The sequence below is a fragment of the Prunus avium genome, chromosome 8, assembly GCF_965620075.1.
Source record: "Prunus avium chromosome 8, drPruAviu1.hap1.1, whole genome shotgun sequence".
In the NCBI taxonomy this organism is placed as follows: domain Eukaryota; kingdom Viridiplantae; phylum Streptophyta; class Magnoliopsida; order Rosales; family Rosaceae; genus Prunus; species Prunus avium.
The window spans coordinates 6,805,962-6,818,408 of record NC_142291.1 but is presented as its reverse complement, the minus strand read 5'-3'; the positions used below and the strand labels follow the sequence as shown (position 1 = coordinate 6,818,408).

At 39.4% G+C, this 12,447-nt stretch overlaps 1 non-coding gene across 1 annotated transcript; it reads right to left on the bottom strand.

Annotated features, from left to right (window-relative positions):
• Positions 1-6,702: 6,702 nt before the first annotated feature.
• Positions 6,703-6,809, bottom strand: LOC148291244 (small nucleolar RNA R71). The gene has a single exon (XR_015827179.1). It is a non-coding gene; the product is annotated as a small nucleolar RNA R71 (small nucleolar RNA).
• Between the last annotated feature and the right edge of the window lie 5,638 nt (positions 6,810-12,447).

Genomic DNA, 12,447 nt, shown 5'->3' with positions numbered 1-12,447 from the left:
TCGGAAAGTGACTAAACAAGACAAGATTCAAAACAAGATTAAAAAAAAAAATTTAATTTTTTTTTAATTTTCAGAAAAACCAAGTTTACTTGCTAAACTCCAATACCCCCAAACCTAGAAATGAGCATTGTCCTCAATGTTTAAAAATTAGCCACAAACAATGTCATAACAACAAATGAAAGGTATTAAAGCAAATAAAAAAAAATCACAAAATCACAAAAGAAAACAAAAACAAAATAATTATAAAATAAAAATTACAACACAAACAAACAAAAAAAAAAAAAAAAATGAAACAGTAAATCCTAATCACACAATTCTGAAACCCAAAAAAATTTTGAAGCCCAAAGCCCACAATTTCGAAACACAAACCACGGTGAATTTAACCCACTTTGAAACCCAAACTAAAGTGAAACCCGACCCACAATTTGTTTTCATTTCCGGCTTTTTATTATTATTTAGTTTTGTAAAAACAAACTATCGAACCGTGATTAGCAACACAAAGAGCGGGATTTTAACATGGGTCATGATGTCTCGGTTCAGTGTAAGGGACCAACAGACAGGGTGAGGCACGTGTCGACGCAAAGAGGCGACGCAGACTCCACAAGCAAAAATTACGGGCTCATGGAAAGGCGCGAAGACTTTACTGAACGCGTTCGTTCAGAAAAGACACGTCGTGATAAATGAGTTGGGTATGGTTGGAAGGCGAGAAGGTTGTGGGACTCAAGGAATTCTGGAGATTCAGAAAATGCTCAGATGCTGCAATAGCTAGGGTTTGTCAAAGACTAAGTCTATAAGAAAGGGTGAAAAAAAAACACAAACTCAGAAACACACAAAAGAGAAAAGAAAGAAAGAAGAAAAGAGAGTGAGAAATCAAATGGCCTCTAACTACCCATTTTCGTTGGATCTCAACCTAGCTCCACCGACTCAGACACGAGGCCAAGCAGCGGCACCAGTATGGATGCCCTACTTTGCTTCCGCACGGGGGCCTGTGACAGTAACTGACTCAATACTCCTGGACAACGATGTTGCCATTGGAGTGGCTAGAAATTTAGTGACTCCTAAAGATATACGTGTTCTGGGGACAAGGGATGACAACCGGGTCGTGAGCGATGCCCTGGCACTGAGCGTGCAGAGTACGGCAACAGTCGCAAGTTTGGGTCATCGCCTACTTGCGAAGTCCCATGAGGTAGAGGTGCTGAAAGGTCAGTTGGCGGCGGAGCGAAGTATGGTTGAGGAGTGTCAGACTGCTATAAAAAGCTTGAAAAGGGAGAGGTCAAGGATAGTGGAGGTGAATCGACACCAGCTAGAAGTATTGCGGGACGAGAATAGAAACCTATCAAAGATGGTAGAGTTGTACTCTCGCGACATGCGAAAACAGCTGGAGGACCTAGACCGACCGGGTAAACGCAAACAAGCAGATCGCGAGAGTAGTTACACTCAAGCTAAGATTGCGATCTTTGGGAGCTCAAGTGATGAGCCCCAAGAAGCTGTGCGTGAAGCCCCGGAAGAGGACAGCCAGAGGGCCAAACTCAAAGCTCCAATGGTCGAGACACCAAGCACCGAGAAGAAATGATTTCCTACTGCATTATTGTTGTTTTTATTTTATTTTGTTGTTTTTGTATTTTCGTTATTTTGTTTCGGAAATAAAAGAGTAAGGTTGCAGAAAGAAAAAGAAAAAGAAAAAGAAAACAAAGACGACAAACGGAAAAGAAACACATTTCCCTAACTAAAATAAGATAAAGATGATAGCCGAAAGGGAAAAGCAAAAACACAAAGCTCTAGAAAATGAAAGTAACGGGCAAAAACATTAAACACCAGAAAACACGGAAAAAAGAAAAGTAAAGTGAAAGTAAAGGTGCTCCCCCTTGAAGCGATTAGGTCGAGCATGGCCGGGAAATCCGAAATGGTGTTGGCTCTCTCTCATCAGCATATGTCTATTTAAACCACACCTCTGCAAGCGGATGATACCCAGCATTTCTTCCTGCAAACTCAAGGAAAAACATAAAAAATTCAGAAGCAAAACAAATGGCATCCTCATGCACTCACCTTGATGATCTCAACCTTGAGCTCTCACTTGCACCACCGAATGCCCAGACAAGGGCTCCTCCAACTCCTGTCTTCCCAAACTCCACATATCATCACGGCACGGCCTCAAACTTTGCTGAGGCAATACCGAACTTTTCTGAGGCACTGTCGAACAGAACAGTGCTGCTAGGAGGCATGATTAGCAGCAAGCTCACTCCGACAGATCATATGCATGTGGCACAGAGGTCTGATAAGGCAGCGGTAGAGGAGTCCCACAATTTAACTGTGCTCCACGCGGTCTCCGCTACCAATTTGGGCATGCGATTACTGGCGAGGACAAGGGAGTGTGCCGCGATGAGCGAGGAAATAGCTTCCTTGAAGGCTATGGTGGCGGACTTGCAGAAGCGGCTCTACTGTGCCAATCAGCACGTGGAAGCACTGCAGAGAAAAAATGAGGACCATGTGGAGCTGCTGCAGATTCTACAAGTGCGAGAAAATAGAGGCAAGCCATGATGATGATGAAGAAGATGAAGAAGATGATGATGATGTTGTTTTTTTTTTTTTTTTTTTTGTTTTTGTTTTTGTTTTTTTGTTTTTGTTGTTTTTGTTGTTTTTTTTTTTTGTTTTTAATGCAGCGTTTGAAATAAAAATGTGTTTTAACACTCAAAAATAAACTAACTAACCATACCACGTAAATAAATAAATAAACTAACATAACAACACAAAAACAGAAACAAAACAAAAACAAAGACTCAACAGAAAAGAAAACAAAGAAAATAAAAAAAACTTAATTTAAAAACACACAATATACAAGCAACTCACGGATGACCAGTTAAGGGCCTCAGAAAACACAGCCAGGGGATCCGGGAAGGTTGGAGGGGTCACAATGGTCCCACTTAAAACCCAAACTTCTTAGACACCGAAGGTGTCGCCTAAAGAACTCCTAGACACTGTATTGACGAAGGTGCTCACTGGAGTTACCATAAGTCAGCTCATATGAAAAATAATTTTTTTATTTTTTTTATAAAAATTTTTAAGATAAGAAACAAAAGCAAATTAAGATAAAATGAAACAACAAACCATAAACGAAAATGAACTAAGTACTCTAAACAAACTCAAACAAACGAAATAAATTGTTGTACTAAAAGAAACAAACCAAGAAACCAAAGAAAAACACAAACAGCACTTTCTATCACCTATTTATCACCATTTGGACAGATTCGTTTCTATGTTTTTCAGCTTCGACCTCTGTTCAGTTTTTAGGCTATAACTTTCCAACCGTAAGTCCAAATTTTACGTTCTTTATATGGTTGGATTCAGCATAGAAAAAAAAAGAACTCAGCGCGGACCAAAAGGCAAAACAAACTACGAAAATAAACAGAATTCAAAGAAGAGAAAGGATTGAAATGCTCCCCCTTGAAGCGATTAGGTCGAGCATGGATGCACTTGGAGGTCGCGACTTCTCCCACTGCTCCACACTTCCCATTCTTATGATTGAGGTTGCCATCTCTCTCCATTTATTATTGAGCTATAATAAATTGCTAAAACAAACATAGAAAACTTGAAATAGAATTAAAAGGATGAGGAAATAAAAACTAAAATGAAAAGGAAAATCAACACACATCCAATTCCATGTTTCAAAGTAACAAGCACCAATGGGTTGTGTAAGCTGGGACTTAAACCCAGTTCTCTTGCTTGTTGGGCAATTGTCCTTTTCTGTTGGACTACAAACACAACTGGTCTATTAACGTCATTAACTTTAAAACAAGAAATTGTCCAGTTAAGAAAAAAAATAAAGTAGGAAAGTCAAATAGAATCAAACAATGTTACCGATCCCCGGCAACGGCGCCAAAAACTTGTTGTGTAGATACAGCTGCACCAAAATGGATTCAGTTGCATCCTCAACTTGTGATACTCGCAAGTGCACGAGCCGTTTTGTAGTATAGCATATGTAAGTGTGTTAAGCTCATAATTTCATACATATACATGCCCAATTTACTTACTTCTTTTGCTTAGTTCCTATAATTCTAAGTTATTTCCCTCCCTTTGTGTGTTTTGTAGGCCAATAGAGCAAGAGAGCATAATTCATGCAATTCAAGCATGTTAAGGCCTAATTTGGATGAATGGAAGAAGAGCTTAAAAGACAAACTCATTTTGGCTACAGCCCCCTGCCAGTCCAGTTCCGTAGGTCATATTGCAAGCTTTGTTTCAGCAACCTACACAGCTCGGATGAGGCAGCATTCTTCATGAACGTTGTTCCAATGGGTGTGTACTATAACATATCCAAAAGTCAGCCCCATTGGATAAATATGGAGTCTGTTACCTAGCAAACACAGAGCCATGCTCAGGATGGATTTTATCAGCGCGCAAAATGAGTTAGCAATTTGTTTTGGCCTTAACTTCCTCCTCCGACCTTGGATTGGCCCAAATGACATATGGCTGGAAAGAAGACATTCTGAACTTCAATTTCGAGTGCTTAAAGTCCTAATTTGATTAAGAGAAGCCCAAGTTGTAAGCCCTTGAAGTTGCTGGTTATGCTGACCTCAGCATGTGCTGGTTGGATGCTTGGTCATGGTGAGCTAGGTATGAGCTATCATTTCTGGTTGGAAGCTTGGTCATGGTGACATGAAGATGAGCTAGGGCTGCTGGTGGGATCTATTGGTGAAGTGCATCAACCAATTCAGATTTTATAATGCAAGTGTTGTATGCATTAGTGAAGTGCATCAACCAATTCATCTTTTATAATGCAAGTGTTGTATGCATTAGCCATATTGAATTCAGATTTGTCACTCCCCTCTCCCTATAAATACCACATCCATTCCACATTCAAGACACAACAAATCCTGAGATTCACAACCCCCACAATTCACTCCAACCATCCTCAAACACTCTCAAAATCCCAAACACTCCAACAATCACCAAAACAACTCCAGCAAACCTCTCTTCCATTTCCCTACGAATTTCATCTTCCTTAGCCATCACCACTCACTCAAACTCATCCCAAATCACCTCCATATCCTTCATACATCTTTCTAGAAGTGGGGAAGCTCTTGGAGAAGCATTAGAAGTGGAGAAGCACTTGGAGAAGCCTTGGACACCACAAGAACTTCAGAAAAAGGGTTTTTCTACTCTTATTGTATTCATTATGTTTTCTCATTTCTGTTCAAGTCTCTTTTCCATTATGAGTAGCTAAATCCATAACTAGGGCTTCGATGTAACCTAACATGAATATTCTGGGTTTATAAGTTTGGAGTTTCAAGTTTGATTCATGATTCATGTTCTTATTCATTATGCTTATAAGTTAACATGCTTGTTTGAATGATTGATCACCATTAGAACTTGTTTGTTAACTATCTTGGTTTGAATTAAGAGTATACACCATGCTTTAATTCGAATTGAACTATGAATAGGAAGAGTATGTATGGACATTCGACAACAGGGATTAGATACATACTTGGTTGTTTAAAATGTTCGTCTATGCTTAATGGGTTCCTAATGCTTAATTTTAGGTTAGACAACAAATGATCAAATTAGGGAATTAGGAACACAAGGTTAGGACCAAACACCATGGCCTAATCATACTTTAGCTAGAATCAATCTTTGAATCTGAATTAGACTTGTTACTTGAATCTTTATAACCCAGAATTGAATTGTTATGGTGATTCGAATGCCCTAGTCTCAAAATCTGTTTTCCAACTCTTAAAACCACTCTTTGTTACATTTGTTTACTTGTTTTTGTTTGCAATTTCATTTTGCTTCTTTTGTTCAACAATCACAACCACTCTTGTTTTAAATTCTGTTTTAGACATAACCTCCTACTTTCTTGAATTTGGTAATCTAAGTACATAACTAGTTTTAACTTCTCAGTCTTCGTGGGTACGACCTCGTACTTGTCTTGCTATACTACTAATTGCCCCGTACAATTGCGAGTTAACATAATATTAACAACAAATTTTGGCGCCGTTGCCGGGGACTGAACGAAAGTTCTTCTCTGGTTATGTGCCCAAGGTTACCCTATTCTTTTTAGTGTTTCTAATTAATCTAATTTTCTGTTTCAGGTAGTTTATGTCTAAAAATCCATTACTTGAACAAGTGAGGTCTTCGTTCCAACGTTCTAGATCTTTGAACGCAGGACCATCATTGCAACCCAGACGAGTGACCTCTGAAATTCAGAATCGTCTAGAAAGGGAGTTGTCAACTGCAAAAGAGCAAGCTCTTGCTACATTTACAAGTCTTGCTCTCCACACTGAACTTCCCGGTTCTTCACTTTCAAATTCGGAAGCAAGTTCAGACCAAGAAGAAGAAGAAATGATGGCTGCCATTGAGTTCATGGGAGAACTTGATATCCCAACAATTCCAGCATCTCCTTCAAGCATTTTGCTGCCCACTGTAGCTCGAAATTATGAGCTTAAATCTTCTCATCTTAATATGCTGCCTTCCTTTTATGGTTTACCTAATGAAGATCCATTGACTCATATAAAGGATATTTTTAATGTTGTGAGTTCTTTTCCCTTGACAGGTGTGACAGAAGATCAACTTCGAATGAGAGTGTTTCCATACACTTTAAAGGATAAGGCGAAGTATTGGTTGAATTCTTTGAAGCCTGGTTCACTCACTACATGGTCTGCCATTCAAAAGAAGTTCCTGGAAAAATACTTCTCCACGCAAAAGACCGACATGCTTAGGGACAAGATCTTGTTATTTGCACAGCAAGATGATGAATCGTTTTGTGAAGCATGGGAGAAATTCAATGGGTTGCTCAACCAATGTCCTCATCATGGGATTCCATTGAAGCTTCAAATGCGTATGTTTTATAAAGGACTAACCCCTTCTAGTCATAATATAGTCACCAATTTTGCAGGTGGTTCTTTTAAAACCAAAACTCCAGAAGAAACGTACGAACTCTTTGAGGAGATAGCAATGGAGACCCAACATACGGATACAAGAGGTAAACGTGTTATTAGTGGTTCTAATGATGCTTCTAGTGTGCAGATTTCAAAACTGGAACAAAAGCTAGATGCTCTTCTTGCATTAAACTCAAGAAGCCCTCCGAAGGAAGTGTGTAGCATTTGTGAATCTCATGACCATGCTACCACAGCTTGTCCACTTGGGGCTGGATATCCAGAATTTGTGCAAGAGCAAGCTAAGTTGGTAAATTCCTACAACCAAGGTCCAAGAAATGATCCATACTCTCAAAGTTATAATCCAGGTTGGAGGAATCATCCAAACTTTTCATGGAGAAATACCCAGAATCAAGCAAATCCCCCTTCATTCCAAAGGCCACAACAATCATCATCATCATTGGAAGATATAGTGAAGCAGATGGCAATCAACCAATCCAATTTTCAGCAAACTACACAAGCTGCCATCTCCAAATTGGAAGTCCAATTAGGCCAAATAGCTGCTGAAATAACTCAAAGAGTGCCTGGGAAATGGCCAAGCCAAACTGAGATCAATCCAAAGAACCCAGAAGCCAAGGCCATTCATGTGCTCAGATCAGGTAAGATCATTGATAATAAAGATGATTCTAATCTTTCAAATGATGTTGTGATTGTAGAAACTGAAGAGGAGGAGACCATGGCCACGGAAGGAGAACAACTCAAAACTTCTCAATCTGCTCCTAAGGCCAAATCAGATTCTCAGAAATCCGATCAATTCCAATTGCATAAAAGGGATGACAAATTTGTGCCACCACATCTTCAAGAAGATAGATACGTGCCACCCGCTCCATATGTTCCACAGATTCCATTTCCAGGCCGTCTTAAGAAAGCAAAGCAAGATAAGGCTTTTAAAGAGATTTATGATATTTTGAGTAAAGTTAATATCAATTTGCCTTTGCTTGATCTTATTGAACAGATTCCTGCATATGGAAAATTCATCAAGGACTTGAAAACTCACAAGCTCAATTTCGCTCCAAATGAAGGAGTAAAGCTCGACCAGAATGTAAGTGCTGTATTGCAAAGGAAGCTTCCACCAAAACTAGATGATCCTGGCAGCTTTGACATTCCCATTAACATTGGAGGCAAGAAGGTTGGAAGAGCCATGTTGGACTTGGGAGCAAGCATCAATGTTTTGCCATATTCAGTTTATCAAGAGCTTGGCTTAGAAGGGATGAAGAAGACTTCAATGCGACTTGAACTAGCTGATCATTCTATAAAATATCCAAAAGGTATTGTAGAAGATATTCTAGTTCAAGTTAATACACTAATTCTCCCTGCTGATTTTGTAGTGATGGACATGGAAGACAATCCAAATGGAGATCGTGTTGATCCCATTCTCCTAGGCAGGCCATTCATGGCCACTGCAGACACAATCATCAAAGTGAAAGATAGCACTCTCTCCATGACTGTTTTGGGTGAAACTGTTGAATTTAAAATGCTTAATGCTCTATCTCAACCTTCTATCTCTCTTGATTCTTGCTTTTCAATTGATGTTGTGGATCATGAGGTTTCTTCCAAAATTTTGCAGAGAAAGTCTAATGATGCTCTAGAAGCTGTCTTAACACAAGAAGAGGAAGATCTTTGTGAACCGGAGTTCCAAGAAGTGGTGGCTGCCTTAGAAGTGTTTCCGCCATACCCACCATCCTTTAGGCCACCAATCGAGCCTCTTGGACCATCATCCACGAAATTGGAGCCATCCATTGTCATCCCACCAAAGCTAGAACTTAAACCTCTTCCCAATAATCTTAAATATACATATTTGGGTGCTAACGAAACTCTCCCTGTTATAATTGCTGCAGGTCTCTCCTCACATGAAGAAGAGAGCTTAATTAAAGTTCTAAAAGAGCATAAAACAGCCATTGGGTGGACCATAGCAGACATCAAAGGAATTAGTCCAAGCATGTGCATGCACCGGATTTTAATGGAAGAAGACAGCAAACCATCTCGTGATGCCCAAAGGAGGCTAAATCCCAACATGAAAGAGGTGGTTAGAGCTGAAGTTTTAAAGCTACTCGATGTAGGAATCATCTACCCAATTTCAGATTCTAAGTGGGTGAGCCCTGTGCAAGTTGTTCCAAAGAAGTCCGGAATCACCGTTGTGAAGAATGAGAAGAATGAGCTAGTTCCTACACGAACTGTCACTGGTTGGAGAGTTTGCATTGATTACAGGAAGTTGAACACATCCACTAGAAAAGATCATTTCCCCTTACCTTTTATTGATCAAATGCTTGAACGTTTATCTGGCCATGCTTACTATTGTTTTCTTGATGGTTTTTCAGGTTATAATCAAATTCCCATTGCTCCGGAAGACCAAGAGAAAACCACATTCACATGCCCATTTGGTACGTTTGCTTATAGAAGGATGCCATTCGGTTTATGCAATGCCCCAGCAACTTTCCAAAGATGCATGACGTCAATCTTTTCAGATATGGTGGAACGATTCATTGAGGTATTTATGGATGATTTTTCAGTTTTTGGTTCCTCTTTTGATAATTGTCTTCACCACTTGTCTCTAGTGCTTAAAAGATGCCAGGAAACAAATCTGATTTTGAATTGGGAGAAGTGTCACTTCATGGTGAGACAAGGCATTGTACTAGGCCATGTGATTTCAAGCAAGGGAATCGAAGTGGATAAAGCCAAGATCGACCTCATCTCAAATCTTCCACCCCCTACCTCTGTTAAAGGAATTAGAAGCTTTCTAGGTCATGCTGGATTCTATAGAAGGTTCATCAAAAATTTCTCAAGCATTACAAGGCCATTGTGTAATCTCCTTGCTAAGGATGCTGTTTTTGAGTTTAATGAAGCTTGCATGGAAGCTTTTTCTACCTTGAAGAGGGAGCTAACTTCAGCCCCTATTATCATAGCTCCGGATTGGTCTTTACCATTTGAAATAATGTGTGATGCCTCTGACTTTGCTATTGGTGCAGTTTTAGGTCAAAAGAAGAACAAGCTGCCCCATGTGATTCATTATGCTAGCCGGACCTTGAATGATGCTCAAATCAACTACTCCACAACAGAGAAGGAGTTGCTTGCTGTGGTTTTTGCTTTAGAAAAATTTCGTTCTTACCTTGTTGGTTCTAAAGTAATTGTTTATTCTGACCATGCAGCCCTTAGATACTTGCTCACTAAGAAGGATGCCAAACCACGCTTGATTAGATGGATTCTCTTGCTGCAAGAATTCGATTTGGAGATTCGAGATAAGAAGGGATGTGAGAATGTGGTAGCTGATCATTTGAGCAGAATTGTGGTTGAAGAAAAAGGAGGAGCTGTGCTACCCTTGAATGAGACTTTCCCTGATGAACAACTATATGCTGCCCAAGTCAAAGAGCCATGGTATGCTGATTTTGTTAATTATCTTGCTTGTGGTGTTCTTAGAAATGATCTAACTTCTCAGGATAAGAAGAAGTTCTTTTCCATGGTGAAACATTATGTATGGGATGAACCTTTCTTATTCAAGCATTGCCCGGATCAACTCATCAGAAGATGTGTTCCAGAAGAAGAGCAAGAAAGCATACTTAGGCATAGCCACGAATTGGCCTGTGGAGGTCACTTTGGAGCTAAGAAAACAGCACTTAAAATTCTGCAATCTGGTTTCTTTTGGCCCACTCTATTTAAAGATGCATTTAATTTTTGTGTTAAGTGTGATAGGTGCCAAAGGATGGGGAACATAAGTTGCAGGAATGAAATGCCATTGAATAACATACTTGTTGTGGAGCTCTTCGATGTGTGGGGTATTGATTTCATGGGACCATTCCCATCTTCCTTTGGTTATACTTACATACTTGTTGCTGTTGATTATGTGTCTAAATGGGTGGAAGCCATAGCCACCAAAACCAATGATTATAAGGTGGTGCTGAAGTTCTTGAAGGATAATATTTTCACAAGGTTTGGTACTCCAAGGGCTGTCATTAGTGATGGAGGCAGCCACTTCTGTAACAAGCCATTCGAAGCACTCATGAAGAAGTACAACATCACCCATCGAGTCTCTACACCATATCATCCGCAAACTTCTGGTCAAGTGGAAATAAGCAATAGAGAAATTAAGCACATCCTGGAGAAGGTGGTGAACAATACAAGGAAAGATTGGGCAGCCAAGCTCAATGATGCATTATGGGCTTATAGGACAGCATATAAGACTCCCATTGGAATGAGCCTTTATCGTCTTGTGTTTGGGAAAGCTTGTCACCTGCCAATGGAGCTTGAACACAATGCTTTTTGGGCCATCAAGAAGTTAAATTTTGATCTAGACAAGGCAGGCCATGCAAGAAAGTTTCAGCTGAATGAATTGGAAGAAATTAGACATGAGTCTTATGAGAATGCAAAGCTTTACAAAGAACGAACCAAGAGTTACCATGACAGAAACATTCAACGGAAAGAGTTCTCCAAAGGTATGTCAGTTCTTTTGTTTAACTCACGTTTGCGTCTCTTTCCAGGAAAATTGAAGTCTAGATGGCAAGGCCCATTCACCGTGGTCAATGTTTCTCCCTATGGAGCTGTGGAGATTCAAAACCCTAAAGATGGCTCGACTTTCAAAGTAAATGGACAACGTTTAAAGCCATTCTATGAGGGAGTTTCAGCTGGCATCCAAACTGGCCATGTGGTAGATCAACTTCCCTTCGTACCATCAACTTAGCTGATTGCACAATGTCTTGCCAAGACAGTAACTAAGGCGCTTCTTGGGAGGCAACCCATGTGTTCAAGAAGAAGGTGCTTGGTAGCAATCGACCTAATCGCATCAAGGGGGAGCATTTCAATCCTTTCTCTTTACTTGTTATTATTTTAAATTTCTGTTTTTTTTTTTTTATAAAAATTTTAAAAAAATTTTAAAATTTAAAAATTTAAAAAGATTTTTCATATGAGCTAACTTATGGTAACTCCAGTGAGCACTTCCGTCAATACAGTGTCTAGGAGTTCTTTAGGCGACACCTTCGGTGTCTAAGAAGTTTGGGTTTTAAGCGGGACCATTGTGACCCCTCCAACCTTCCCGGATCCCCTGGCTGTGTTTTCTGAGGCCCTTAACTGGTCATCCATGAGTTGCTTATATATTCATTTTTTTTATTTTTTATTTTTCCTAAACCTTCTTCTAAACTTTTCCCTTTATCATTTGTTTGTTCTCAATCATCTTTTGTATGCTTTCACATTGAGGACAATGTTCAATTCAGGTCTGGGGGGAAGGTTTTCAATTTCAATTTTCTTATCCATTTGTGTTTTCAATTTTCGTTCTCTTGTCACAATTTTTTTTTTTTTTTTTAAATTTTTTTTTTTAAATTTTTTTTTTTTTAAAGAATGTCATACAATCAATGCTATGGAGCTGCTATTTGAGGTTTTCATATCAGAATTTTGCACTTCACAAAGCTTTTGCTCTTAGAATTCTGGTGGCTAAAGTACCACGCTCAAATTCTTGAAGGAAAATAGTGGAGACTACCCTAGTGAGCTATATCGAGCCTAATTGCTTTCTTGAGAGGGTTTAAAGTGTTCTATT